We start from the raw sequence: 11,573 nt of genomic DNA, 5'->3' as shown, positions 1-11,573 counted from the left end.
AGGAAGCCGTTTGAAATGCGGCTGTCAGGCATCAGATCCCAAATCAGTCAGGTGCGTCGCCCTTGGATACGGACGTCCTTGGTGTCGGGTACGTTTGGCTGGCCTGGTGCTTTGGAAGTGAAGTGTTGGAGTGGCGAGCGAGGTGTCTTGAGTTCGGTTTGGAGTGTTCCGAGCTGCCATGGGCCAGCTCGGGTCAGCTTTGTGAGGCTTGGGGCCCAGTATAGTTCGGGCTCCTTGCAGGGAACTCGGGTTCTCACTAGGGAGCTCGCTCTTAATAGGGAGCTCGGACTCCCAGTAGGGAGCTTGTTCTTAATAGGGAGCTCGGATTTTAGGGAGCTCGGGTTCTTACTTAGGGAGCTCGGACTTAGGGAGCTCGGACCTTTAACAGGGAGCTCGCTCTTAACAAGGAGCTCGGACTAAGTACAGCGGTCTGGAGTTCGGGCTCGGTAGTGAGCTTGGACTTGCTTCCGATGTTCGCTTTGGGCGCTCTACTGTCCCGAGCTGTTTGCCTTTGCCACGTGTCGGGCGATCGCGAGGTCGGGCCAAATTTCCCTTCATCACGAACCATCCAGGCAACTGGTTCCGTTTTATCCCAATCCCGGTCCCTAGCCAAAAACCATTGAATTGGTCAACGACCCATTGACCCGGGCGGTCGAACTGTTGACTCCTTGACCCGTTCAATGGTTTTTGGCCATTTTTTATTTTTAATTTTTGTTGTCAGAATGGGTCGTTTGTTTGAACCAAATGGTAGAACCATCGACCCAAAAACCGGTAGCCAGAACGGTTCCATTTTTTGGTCGTATGAGTCACATGCTCGAATGATATAACACGTATGATACTACTTAATGGACATTACACATTCAATTTTTTACCTGTAATTTTTGTTGTCAAAATGGGTTGTCCATTCGAACTAGACGGTCAAACCGCCGTTTTTTTATTTTTTAATTGGGAACCATATAGGCAACTGGTTTCGTTTTACCCCAGTCCCAATCCCTGGTCAAAAACCGTTGAATCGATCAACGACCCATTGACCCTAGTGGTCAAACCGTCGACCGATTAACCCGTTCAATGGTTTTTGGCCTTTTTTTTGTTGTCAAAACAGGTCATCCATTCAAACTGGACGGTCGAATTATCAACCCAAAAACCGATGGCTACAACAGTTCCATTTTCGGGTTGTATGAGTCATGCATTCGAAAGACATAACACGTATAATACTGCTTAATGGACCTCACACACTCAATTTTTTCCCTATAATTTTTGTTGTCAGAACAGGTTATCCGTTCTAACTGGATTGTCGAACCATCGACCCAAAAAACCAGTGGCCATAACGATTTTATAATTTTTTGTTTGTAATTTTTGTTGTCAAAATGGGCCATTCATTCAAAATGGACGATTGAACCATCGACCCAAAACCAGTGGCGTCTTATATATCTTATATATCTATTAAAAGGATAGGGGTGGTCTTCCCTTTCGCCAAACGGCAACCCTTTAATCTATCTATCTATCTATCTATCTATCTATCCATCTATCTATCTATCTATCTATCTATATATATATATTAAAGGGCTGCCATTTGGCGAAAGGGGAGACCACCCCTATCAACATGTTAAGTTATCCTTGGCATCACATGATTGCTTATATCTTTTCTTAACAGCTTTATAAAGGTAGAAACTTTATTGTCCACTGAATACCAGAAATTGAAAGGATTTAGATTTTGAGAATAATAATGGCAATTCTACTGCATTATCTTAAATTTTGAATTTATCATAATTTGAACAATTTAAGGGTTGTTCACCAATATGCTTGATATTGTTTCTTTAAAAGAAAAACAATTATCCGTTTGGTTTAAAATACAAGGTCATACATATTATCAATCAAATCACTCCAAACCCCAAATCCATTTCTTCCATGGAAATCCTCGTCATTTGGTGTAAGCTCTTTCCCATATGTGTAACAATTTTGCCAACCTACATCTGTAGTGAAGATATCAATCGAATCACTCCAAACCCCGAATCCAGTTCTTCTATCTAACCATTTCCTCAACAAACCTAAATTTTCCTATCTAAAAGAATAACAAGATCAAACACCAATGCTAGTCAAAATTCGTCTAGCCCCCATTCCTGAAATACATATAAACTCCCTTTTTCTTTGGCTGCAATAAATATAAACTACTCGCTACAGTTATTACTCCTGTAAACTTTTTCCCAATTCCCAGTCACCGGACAAGATGTACAACTTTTAATTTAAAACACCACAGAGCAAAAGGTTGCATGCAATTTTACCAAGACAAGCAAAACCAGCAACAAAAGAAGCCAATCCAGCGGCAGTCGGAAAGTTGTTATAGGAAGCAATAGTACGTGCAATTTGTCCCAATCTTCTTTCTTAATGTGGATCCCCTTGTCCTCATCATCAACACTGTTTGCACGACATTGGATTTTCCTCAGACGGTTCTGAAATCTACCATCAGAGAGGGAAATCTCCTACATTAACCAGCAAAAGTTAAAATTTCCTAGAGTGAGCAAATACTAAAAAGCATCAGAAATCAGACCTCAACTAGACAAACAAATGAGATATCCATGAAATACACCTTCCCATTGAGACACATCCTGTCATTCTCGAAACTGGGACTAACAGCAACAGTAATTGTCGTGCAGAGATGCTCTGGGTCAAGCGTTACACTGATGCTGCCGTTTACAGGAAGAATTAGGGTTTCATCCCTCTTCCCCCAGTACTTGATGACTACGATATTCGTTGGAGTCTGAGTAGTCACCATTAGTACCCAATTCTGCAATCCATTCGCCATTTCGACCGCAACGAAATTTGAAAAAAAAAAAGAGATATTTATTGATTCTTTCCTTTCAAAACAAAAGCTGAAGAAGTCTCTTCAACTACGAAAAAATGCCTACTTAAGTTAAGAAATGTAGTTTTATAATGATCAAATGAAATCAAAAAGCAGGAATTTCAACAAATTTAAAGGGAGAAGCTGGACTAGGTTTTTTTTTCCCCGATCAGAAACAGAGAAAATAAAAGATGATAATTTACTGATTTGAAGATTGAAAATTGAAAGTCAAAGGGAAAACGGATTCCAATCGGTTCCAAATACGAGAAAAGAAGAAAAATGAAAAGAAAAAAAAAAACAAAAACCCAATTGTTTAAGGTTCCAAATCTCTTAACTAATTGAAATTAATGGTGAAGAAGAAGTTGAATGTGAGAGAGCAATTGCAAAAGAACAATGACTTGAGGTCTGCGTCTCTGATCAACTAAGGATTAGAAGGAAACAACAAGTCTCCACAGTCTCGAGAGCGAGACAAATACAACGGGAGACTCGGGTTCACGTGGGGTTCATTTATATAGCAAAATTATCGAACTACAACCAATTTGTAGTTTCAATTGGACCTTGATTTGACAAAGAAAATAGAGTCCATTTTCCATCTGAGTCCCATCAAATCCTTTTGTGGAGAAGCCCAATAAAATAAGACAATTAGTCAGCCCAAAAGCAGCTTCCTGAGTTAACACTGTTGGGCTCAGGAACTACATCCTGTCATTTCTTTTTAGAAGACCTTGAGCATAGATCCTGTCATTTCTTTTGTACAAAGAAAAAGAAAATTAGTCATTTAGACTATTTTAGAGTTGAGAGATTTTTCACTGATGGGCTTAGGAACTACTACATATGGGCCTCATCAAGTGTTTCTTCTGAAAGAAATGGACCATCTTCATAGGACCAATTAATGTTGCTTCAACCGAATGGGCTCCATTGGTTGGACCTTGGGCGTCCTTGTACTCCAAAGAGAATTCCATGTCTAAACGGGCAACTCCTGTCGTCATTTCAGCAAATAGATAGGAACTTTTTGTAATTTAGTGCCCAATTTTCCTTCTAGTCTATTTTTCTTGTTGTCTTCACACAAAAAACCTGCCCAACCCAACCCTGTAGACCAAATTCAATAACGGAAACCCGAGTATCCAACAGGAGAGCTCACACTGGAAAATCTGTGTGAACCCCTCGTGTTCATCCGTCATTGGCTCCAAAACCAGAAGCAACCCGCAATATTCACCAGCTTTTTTTCCCACCCAAAACCGACGGAATTAAATGCATGACCATCACCACGGTCCATAGAAGTGGGTAGCGTTGTGAAACATGTTAGCACAAGTCCAAAATCAGAAGCAACCCGCACTGTTCACCAACTTTTTTCTATGTAAGCGCTACTGTCCATCACCACAGTCCATAGAAGTGGGTAGCATTGTGAAACACATTAGCATAGCTCCAAAACCAGAACAACCCGCAATATTCACCGGCTTTTTTTCCCATGTAAGTGCTATTATGTATTATCCATTCGTCGGTTTTGGGTAGGTCATACCCCAAAACCGACGGACTTAAATGCAGGACCATCACCACGGTCCATAAAAGTGGGTAGTGTTGTAAAACACGTTAGCATAGCTCCAAAAACAAAAGCAACCAACAATATTCACTAGCTTTTTTTCCCATATAAGCGCTATTGTCCATCCGTCGGTTTTGGGTAGGTCATACCCATCAACGGAATTAAATGCACGACCATCACCACGATCCATAGAAGTGGGTAGCGTTGTGAAACACATTAGTATAGCTCCAAAACCAAAAGCAACCCGCAATATTCATCAGCTTTTTTTCCCATGTAACGGTACTGTTCATCTGTCGATTTTGGGTAGGTTATACCCCAAAACCGACGGACTTAAATGCACGACAATCACCACGGTACATAGAAGTGGGTAGCGTTGTGAAACACGTTAGCATAGCTCATACCACCAAGAGTGAGAGCATGTGCTGTGTTTATTTGGAATGTGAAGTTTGGGAATTATGTGAACTTAGATAGTAGTCATAGATGTGGTTGGTGGTAGAGGTGTAAATTGGGTGGTGCCGCCCGCGGCTCGGTAAGAATTTGGACTGGCATGGCACGACCCAATATGATGGTCCGCGGGATGTGCTGGGTTTGGGGTTTTAGGTCCACGGGTTAGCACAACACAGCACGATTGAGTGCGTCGTGCCGCCCGCAGCCCGGCCCAACACGACCCATATATATGTCATACATTTTTTATATATATGTATATAATATTATATAAATTATAATTATATAATAATATATAGTATATAAAATATTAATAAAATAAATAATTTTAATTTTATTATATTAATTTATTTAATTATTATATATAAGCAATTATATACTCAAAATTCATAAACAAATAAAATTTTAAGTTTTTATCAATTTTTTTAAATAAATAGCTTTGGCCCGATGCACGGTTCAACCTGGCCCAAGACTCGACCCATGGGCCAGCCCGGCTTGTAGCACAGCATGGGCCCGCACGGGCCTAGGCCGTGGGTCGTGCCGGACTGACCCCCAAATTTTTCACCGGGGAGGGCGGCACGGACCGCACTTTGCACGGGCCACTTTAAACCTCTATTGGTGAGGAGGGACCATTTGACAGAAAATTCAATAAAATAATAATAAACAAGATTAGATTGAGTGGTGCACATCATAGTCTGATGATACATCTTGACCGTTAATTAGAAAGTCGCATATTATAACAATAGGATCTGAACTGGTTTGTGAACCGGAAGGGAGGCTAGGAGACGTCGGAACACTTTGCACGTTTTCTTTGCTTACGTCGGACTCAGAAATCAAAATCTTGTGTGAACGTCAACATCCCCATTAGATTATTTTAGGGATAAGTGGATTGCAATCCACCTCATAAATCTGAAATTTCAGCCCCCTCCTGGATTATATTTATTTAAAAAAAATAAAATAAAATATATTTAGAAATTTGCATATTTTATTTTGATAACTAAAAAGTAGCGGAGGGCCTGCTTCGTAGGGGATGGAATGGAATTACAACATTGCTATTTGCTACATTAAAAAAGGCAATGATATTTTAATAAGAAACTTGCAATTATAAGTATCCAAGTCTTGAAACTCGTATAAAGACTTAAAAAAGATTATCGTGTGCTCGTTTTTTAAATATTGCTTTAGTAAAGCATCTCATATAAAACAATATGATCATACGGTGATAGTTCTGAGTTATACTTCATAGTTGTCATTTGTTTCACATCGAGAACTCCCAGTTGACCTGGACAGTATGACCGTTTGGCCTGGGAACCATCCAGGCAACCAGTTCCATTTTACCCTAAACCCGGTCCCTAGCCAAAAATCGTTGAATCAGTCAATGACCCGTTGACCCAGGCTATTGACCCATCGACCTGTTTAATAGGTTTTGGCTATTTTTTATTTTTTATTAATTTTTAATTCTTTGTTGTTAGAATGGGCCATCCGTTCTGGAAACCGATGGCTAGAACGGTTCCGTTTCTGGGTCATTTTTTCTAGATGCCAATAATTAGATGAAATAACTTTGTAGCCATAGTCATGGGAAGGGTGGACATTGCAAGAGATTCCAAAACCTTGAAAGATAAATCCAAAGTGACCTTAAACACAAAAAAAAAGCAAAAAATGAAAAAAGGAACATACTCACACGTTCGAATAAAGCCAACAGTAGAAGAAACCTTTGAATAGTGAAAATCCAAAAGCATAAAAAACCATGGTTTTTGAACTACCGTTGACCCGGACCGATGGGCATTTCAGCCTAGGAACCGTCCAGGCAACTAGTTTCGTTTTACCCCAATCCCAGTCCATGCACAAAAACCGTTGAATCAACCAATGACCCATTGACCCGAGCAGTCGAACTATCAACCCGTTGACCCGTTCAATGTTTTTTGACCATTTTTTATTTTTTAATTGGGAACCGTCCAGGCAACCAGTTCTGTTTTATCACAATCCCAGTCCCTGGCCAAAAAACCATTGAATTGATTAATGACCCATTGACCCGGGCGATCTAACTGTCGACCGTTGGTCCATTCAATCATTTTTGGCCTTTTTTTTAATTTTTGTTGTCAGAACGAGCCGTTTGTACGAACTGGGCGGTTGAACTGCCGACCTAAAAACCGATGGCTAGAACGGTTCCGTTTTTTAGTCGTATGAGTCACACGCACGAATGTCATAACACGTATGGTACTACTTAATTGATCTTACACACTCAATTTTTTGTCTGTAATTTTTGTTGTCAGAATGGGTTGTTTGTTCAAATTGAACAATCGAACCGACATTTTTTTAATTGGGAATTGTCCAGGCAACCGGTTCCATTTTACCCCAATCCTGGTCCCTGGCCAAAACCGTTGAATCGGTCAATGACCCATTGACCCAAGCGACCGAACCGTCAACCCAAAAACCGGTGGCTAGAACAGTTCCCTTTTTGGGTCGTATGTGTCACATACTTGAATGACATAACACGTTGATACTGCTTAATGGACCTCACACACTCAATTTTTCCTTGTAATTTTTGTTGTCAAAATGGGTCGTCCATTCGAACTAGACAATCAAACCATTGATAGATATATATAAGATAAGAATAAGCTTAAAATTAGGTTGTGTTTGATTTGAAAGAAAAAATTAAGGAAAGGAATGAAAATATAGTATCTGATACTCAATACCCAGGATGCATAAATATGAACCTATTATATTATATATCATGCACAAATTTATAAATTTTAAGTAGTAAGATAATTATTCTATTACTAATATTTTATTTGTATAAATTTATTGGGATTAAAATCATCATTTTATGTAAAATTGGATTTGATAGATTGTTTATTTTATTTAGTTATAAAATGCTAATTTTAAATATTAATTATTTTAATTATTAGTTGGAATTGTTAACCCTATATATGTATTGATTGTTTTGATGAACACGGAAAGTAATAAAATCTATTTTGTTTCATTAAATCGCACAAAAATGTGAGATGGTTTAATGGCTTAAAGTAGTGCTAAGAGATTTTGTGCTATCATTAATTAATCCGGGTTGAAGTCACACTATAAGCATTAAGAAGCTTTTTATTAGTAGAAAACGTTTGGTCAAGAGGTTTAGCAGGTGGGATGGGTTTAACGGGTTTGGAATGGGACAGGTTTGGGAAATTGAGAGAAAAAGTTAGATGGGCTTGCGACGAATTTGAAACCAGGGATACATAGGCTAGTTCGAGAATGGGTGGGGCAATTTGCACAAATACCCTACCCGTTGCCATTCTGCACCCTTATTAAAAATGACATATACGGGTGTATTTTGGCTAATTTTCACCAAATAAACACTTCTTAATATGTAACAACCAAGAATCCCAAAACATGCTTATGTGGGTTGGGTGGTTAAGTATGTATGTTGAATCCCAATGCGTTTGGGGTTTGCTACTTGCACTCATGTGGATATGGAGATCTGCAATTGGGTGGGTTCGGGTTGGGCTTTTTTGTCAAAATTCGAATATAACCTAAAGGCGAGAGAATGCTGATTTGAGGCAATCAAAGTTGCACTTCCTACGTGTATAACAGGTTACATGATCAATCATGAGTAAACATGTAAGGCTCAGCTTGGAAAGAGTACTGATGCTGCACAATCTGGGTACTCCTAGCTAGCTGAGAGTTGGCTCCTCGCTGTGACGGACGACACTTGAGAGGAAAAGGAAGGTGAAGGGTTCCCGGGGAGTTCTCCCGACGGGAACACTCCGATGTGCTAGCTTCAATACCTTTGCTTCGTGAGGGTTGGGGTCCTTTTATATCGGAGCTCTGTCACATTAGGCATAACTGCCACTGCCCTAGCCGTTACCGCCAGGGCAGGGGTGGCAGGTGTAGGCTGCTGCTATAGGTTGTTACTGCAAGGTATAGACTCGACAGGTGTGCCATGCTTTTCAGAGACGGCAAGCAAAACGCCGCCTGGCAAGGGATCCGAGCACTGTCGTCGGATCCGATAGGTACGGATGCCAGGCAGATCTCCCGGTAGTCTGCCGAGCTACCGTACACCGAACCACCTGGGGCAGATTTGCCTTGCACCGAGGTGCCCGCACTGGAGGCGAGCCTTAAGCAAGTTCGAATAGGAGTCTCGATGGTGCTGCCTTGAGGTGTTTCTCCCTCGGGACACTTAGCCAAAATCCAAGGAGCTCCCTTCATAGGAAGGGAGAGCTTGGGACCCCTTAGGAGGAGCTCGGGTCTCAAGGGGAGCACGGGTCCCCTTGCACGCGGGAGCTCGGGGAGCTCCGCCTTCAAGCTTGGGGCGAACTGGGCCTTGCTTCTCGGCGGGTTGTCACACCCGCCGAGTTGTTTGGTCGGGCTTCGGCGAGCTTGTTACGTCGGGTTGTGGCCAGGCTGTCACGTTGAGTCGTCGCTTATGCCAGGTCATGTCCACGTGTCCCCATGCTACGAGGTCGGGCCAAATCTCCCTACATCAATTGCCCCCCACTCCCCGTGCTAGGGGGTGTTGACCCAACGCGGGGAGTCTGCGGTCTGCCAAGTAGATTTGGCTCGGGGTCTAAGCCATCTTGTCCGCCAGCTCATAGGTTGGACTGGTTCTCTGCTTGGTCTTGCCAGGCGCAACTCGGGTCGCGTGCGGTTTACGCACGGACGTCTCGTGAGTTATAGGCTCTGCGGACGTAAAAAAACGTGCTAAATTGATTTAAGCTTGAAGGTCGCACAGCCGGTTTTCATGAGGACTGTCAGATCGTTTCGATCTCAACCGTTGATGACCGCGTATAGTGGCTATAAATAGTGGGGGGTCCTGGCCATTTTCCTTCGTCACAAACCTTCAGCTGTAGTTTTGAGCTCGCATCCAAAGCCTCCAACTTGGGTCAGTTCTTCTCAGTCCGGTCCATCTCTTTTCGGTGAGTCACCTTAGCTCTTCTTCGGTTTCGTTATGTCCTCCTTTGATAGCCTGTTAGATGAGCCCGAGGTGCCCGAGGTGGGTACCTCGGCTCAGGGTAACCCTACCGGAGTCCAGTCCCCCGAGGCACGGGTGGCCTCGGGTAACTTGGTGTCCACCTCTCACCGAGGTCGGGTGCCGGACAGGTTCGGGCCTTTCCACTATGACCCTGGAGAGGCTCCGTCAACTCATTCAACAGTATAACTTGCCTAGGGAGTACACCGATAGTTTACCTGCGGGGAACTTCCCATGGAAGCACGGCCCTGATGAGGTCGTGATCTTCCGAGAGCAGCTCATAGTCAGACTGCACCTTCCCTTCCATCCACTCATAGTGGAGGTCCTGAAACACTTCAACGTTACGATAGACCAGCTTCACCCGAACTCGGTTCGTAACGTGGTCGGGACCATCTCTCTCTGTTACGAGTATGTCCTCCCCCTTGACTTGGACATATTCTGTTCTCTCCTTACCATTAAGAAGAGCGCTTCATGCGTTCTCCCCAAGCACCGGAGGGCTTACTACTTGTCCCCTCGCCCGGGCTTTAAGTTAATGCGCAAGCTTCCTAGCAAGATCCCGACCTGGAAGCAGGACTACTTCGTAGTCCGGAACCCTGCGGGGTGGCCCTTCCTACTCACTGGAGGGCGGCTATCCAAGACCCTAGTGTCATACTCGACAAGAAGACCACGGAGGCATTTCAGTCGTGAGTTGAGGTCGGTTGTGATTTCAGAGATTATATCACCGAGGGTATGCTCTTTCAGGCCGACTTGAGCCTGAGTAGGTAGCTAGTACCTCAATTGTTTGGCCCACTCCTTTCTTTTACTTGAGTACTAATGTCGAGTTCTGTTGCAGGTCCCATGGAGGCAGACAAGCTCAAGGGAGGTCGGCTCTTCAAGCATATGAAGGGGAGGAAGAAGTGGGCCGCTAAGAGAGGCCGTATCGAGTCACCGCCAGCCCCCATTCCCGAGCCTAAGCTTCCATCGACTCCAACTTCCAAGCCCGAGCTCCCTGGGGCTCCTCCGATCATTGACTTGGAGGAGTCCATACCACCAAGGGAGCTCGAGACCTTGGCTGAGCCCACTACGAGGGCAGCAGTTGAGCCCGAGGCTGCCACCGGGGCTGCTGATGTAGTGGCTGAGGTCTCCGTCAAGCCCATCCATACAGCCGAGATGGCGGTCTCCAGCTCGGGGAGCCCAGATGGGGGCCGAAGTATCCTGGTACCCTAGTGCGGTCTTCGGAAGAGTAAGGGGGCCATTTACTTCGAGGAAATTTCAGTCTGGGCCAAAATGCTCAACCCTGCTCAATTCGGAGCCCGGGCTACCACCCATACTATGGTGGTAAGTTCTCTTCCCTTCCCTTTTCTTTCATATACACGTTTATTCGGTACTAACTAACTTCCTATGTCAGGCGAACTCCACCGTGCATGCCCTCTCTCTACAGTCCGAGATGAACCTAAAGCGAGCTTTGATCGCCGAGGAGTCTTCCCGCGCTGCTCTTACCGATCTAAGAGTAGCTCGCGAGCAGATCCACTGGTTGGAGAGCGGCGCTATGGCCCAGAGGGGCGTCATTACGGTGCCGACGACGGAGAAGGATGAGCTAGCGCGCGAGAATGACGTGTTGAGGGGCGAGATGGAGGCCCTCAAAGCGGAGCTGACGCGCGAGAAGGGCGCGCTGAGGGGCGAGCTAGACGCCTTTAGGGCGGAGGCGGAAGGCCTCAAGGAGAATAAGAAGGCCCTCCTGCACGAAGTGGAGTTCCTCAAGGCGGACATCGAAGAGAAGACTAAGATCTTCACTCAGGCGATAGAGGAGACGAAGGTCA

At 43.9% G+C, this 11,573-nt stretch overlaps 1 pseudogene across 1 annotated transcript; it reads right to left on the bottom strand.

Moving 5' to 3' along the window:
- Nucleotides 1–1,800: 1,800 nt before the first annotated feature.
- On the bottom strand, nt 1,801–3,330 carry LOC104608601 (diphosphomevalonate decarboxylase 2-like; annotated as a pseudogene). The gene is made up of 2 exons (XR_016076807.1): nt 2,588–3,330; nt 1,801–2,480 (listed from the first exon to the last, which is right to left on the bottom strand). The product of XR_016076807.1 is annotated as a diphosphomevalonate decarboxylase 2-like (transcript).
- Nucleotides 3,331–11,573: the final 8,243 nt, after the last annotated feature.

Source organism: Nelumbo nucifera, chromosome 5 (genome assembly GCF_055504915.1).
Source record: "Nelumbo nucifera cultivar China Antique chromosome 5, China Antique-T2T, whole genome shotgun sequence".
Lineage (NCBI taxonomy): Eukaryota > Viridiplantae > Streptophyta > Magnoliopsida > Proteales > Nelumbonaceae > Nelumbo > Nelumbo nucifera.
Note: the sequence above shows the minus strand (reverse complement) of the source record. Positions and strands in the feature narration are given on the sequence as shown.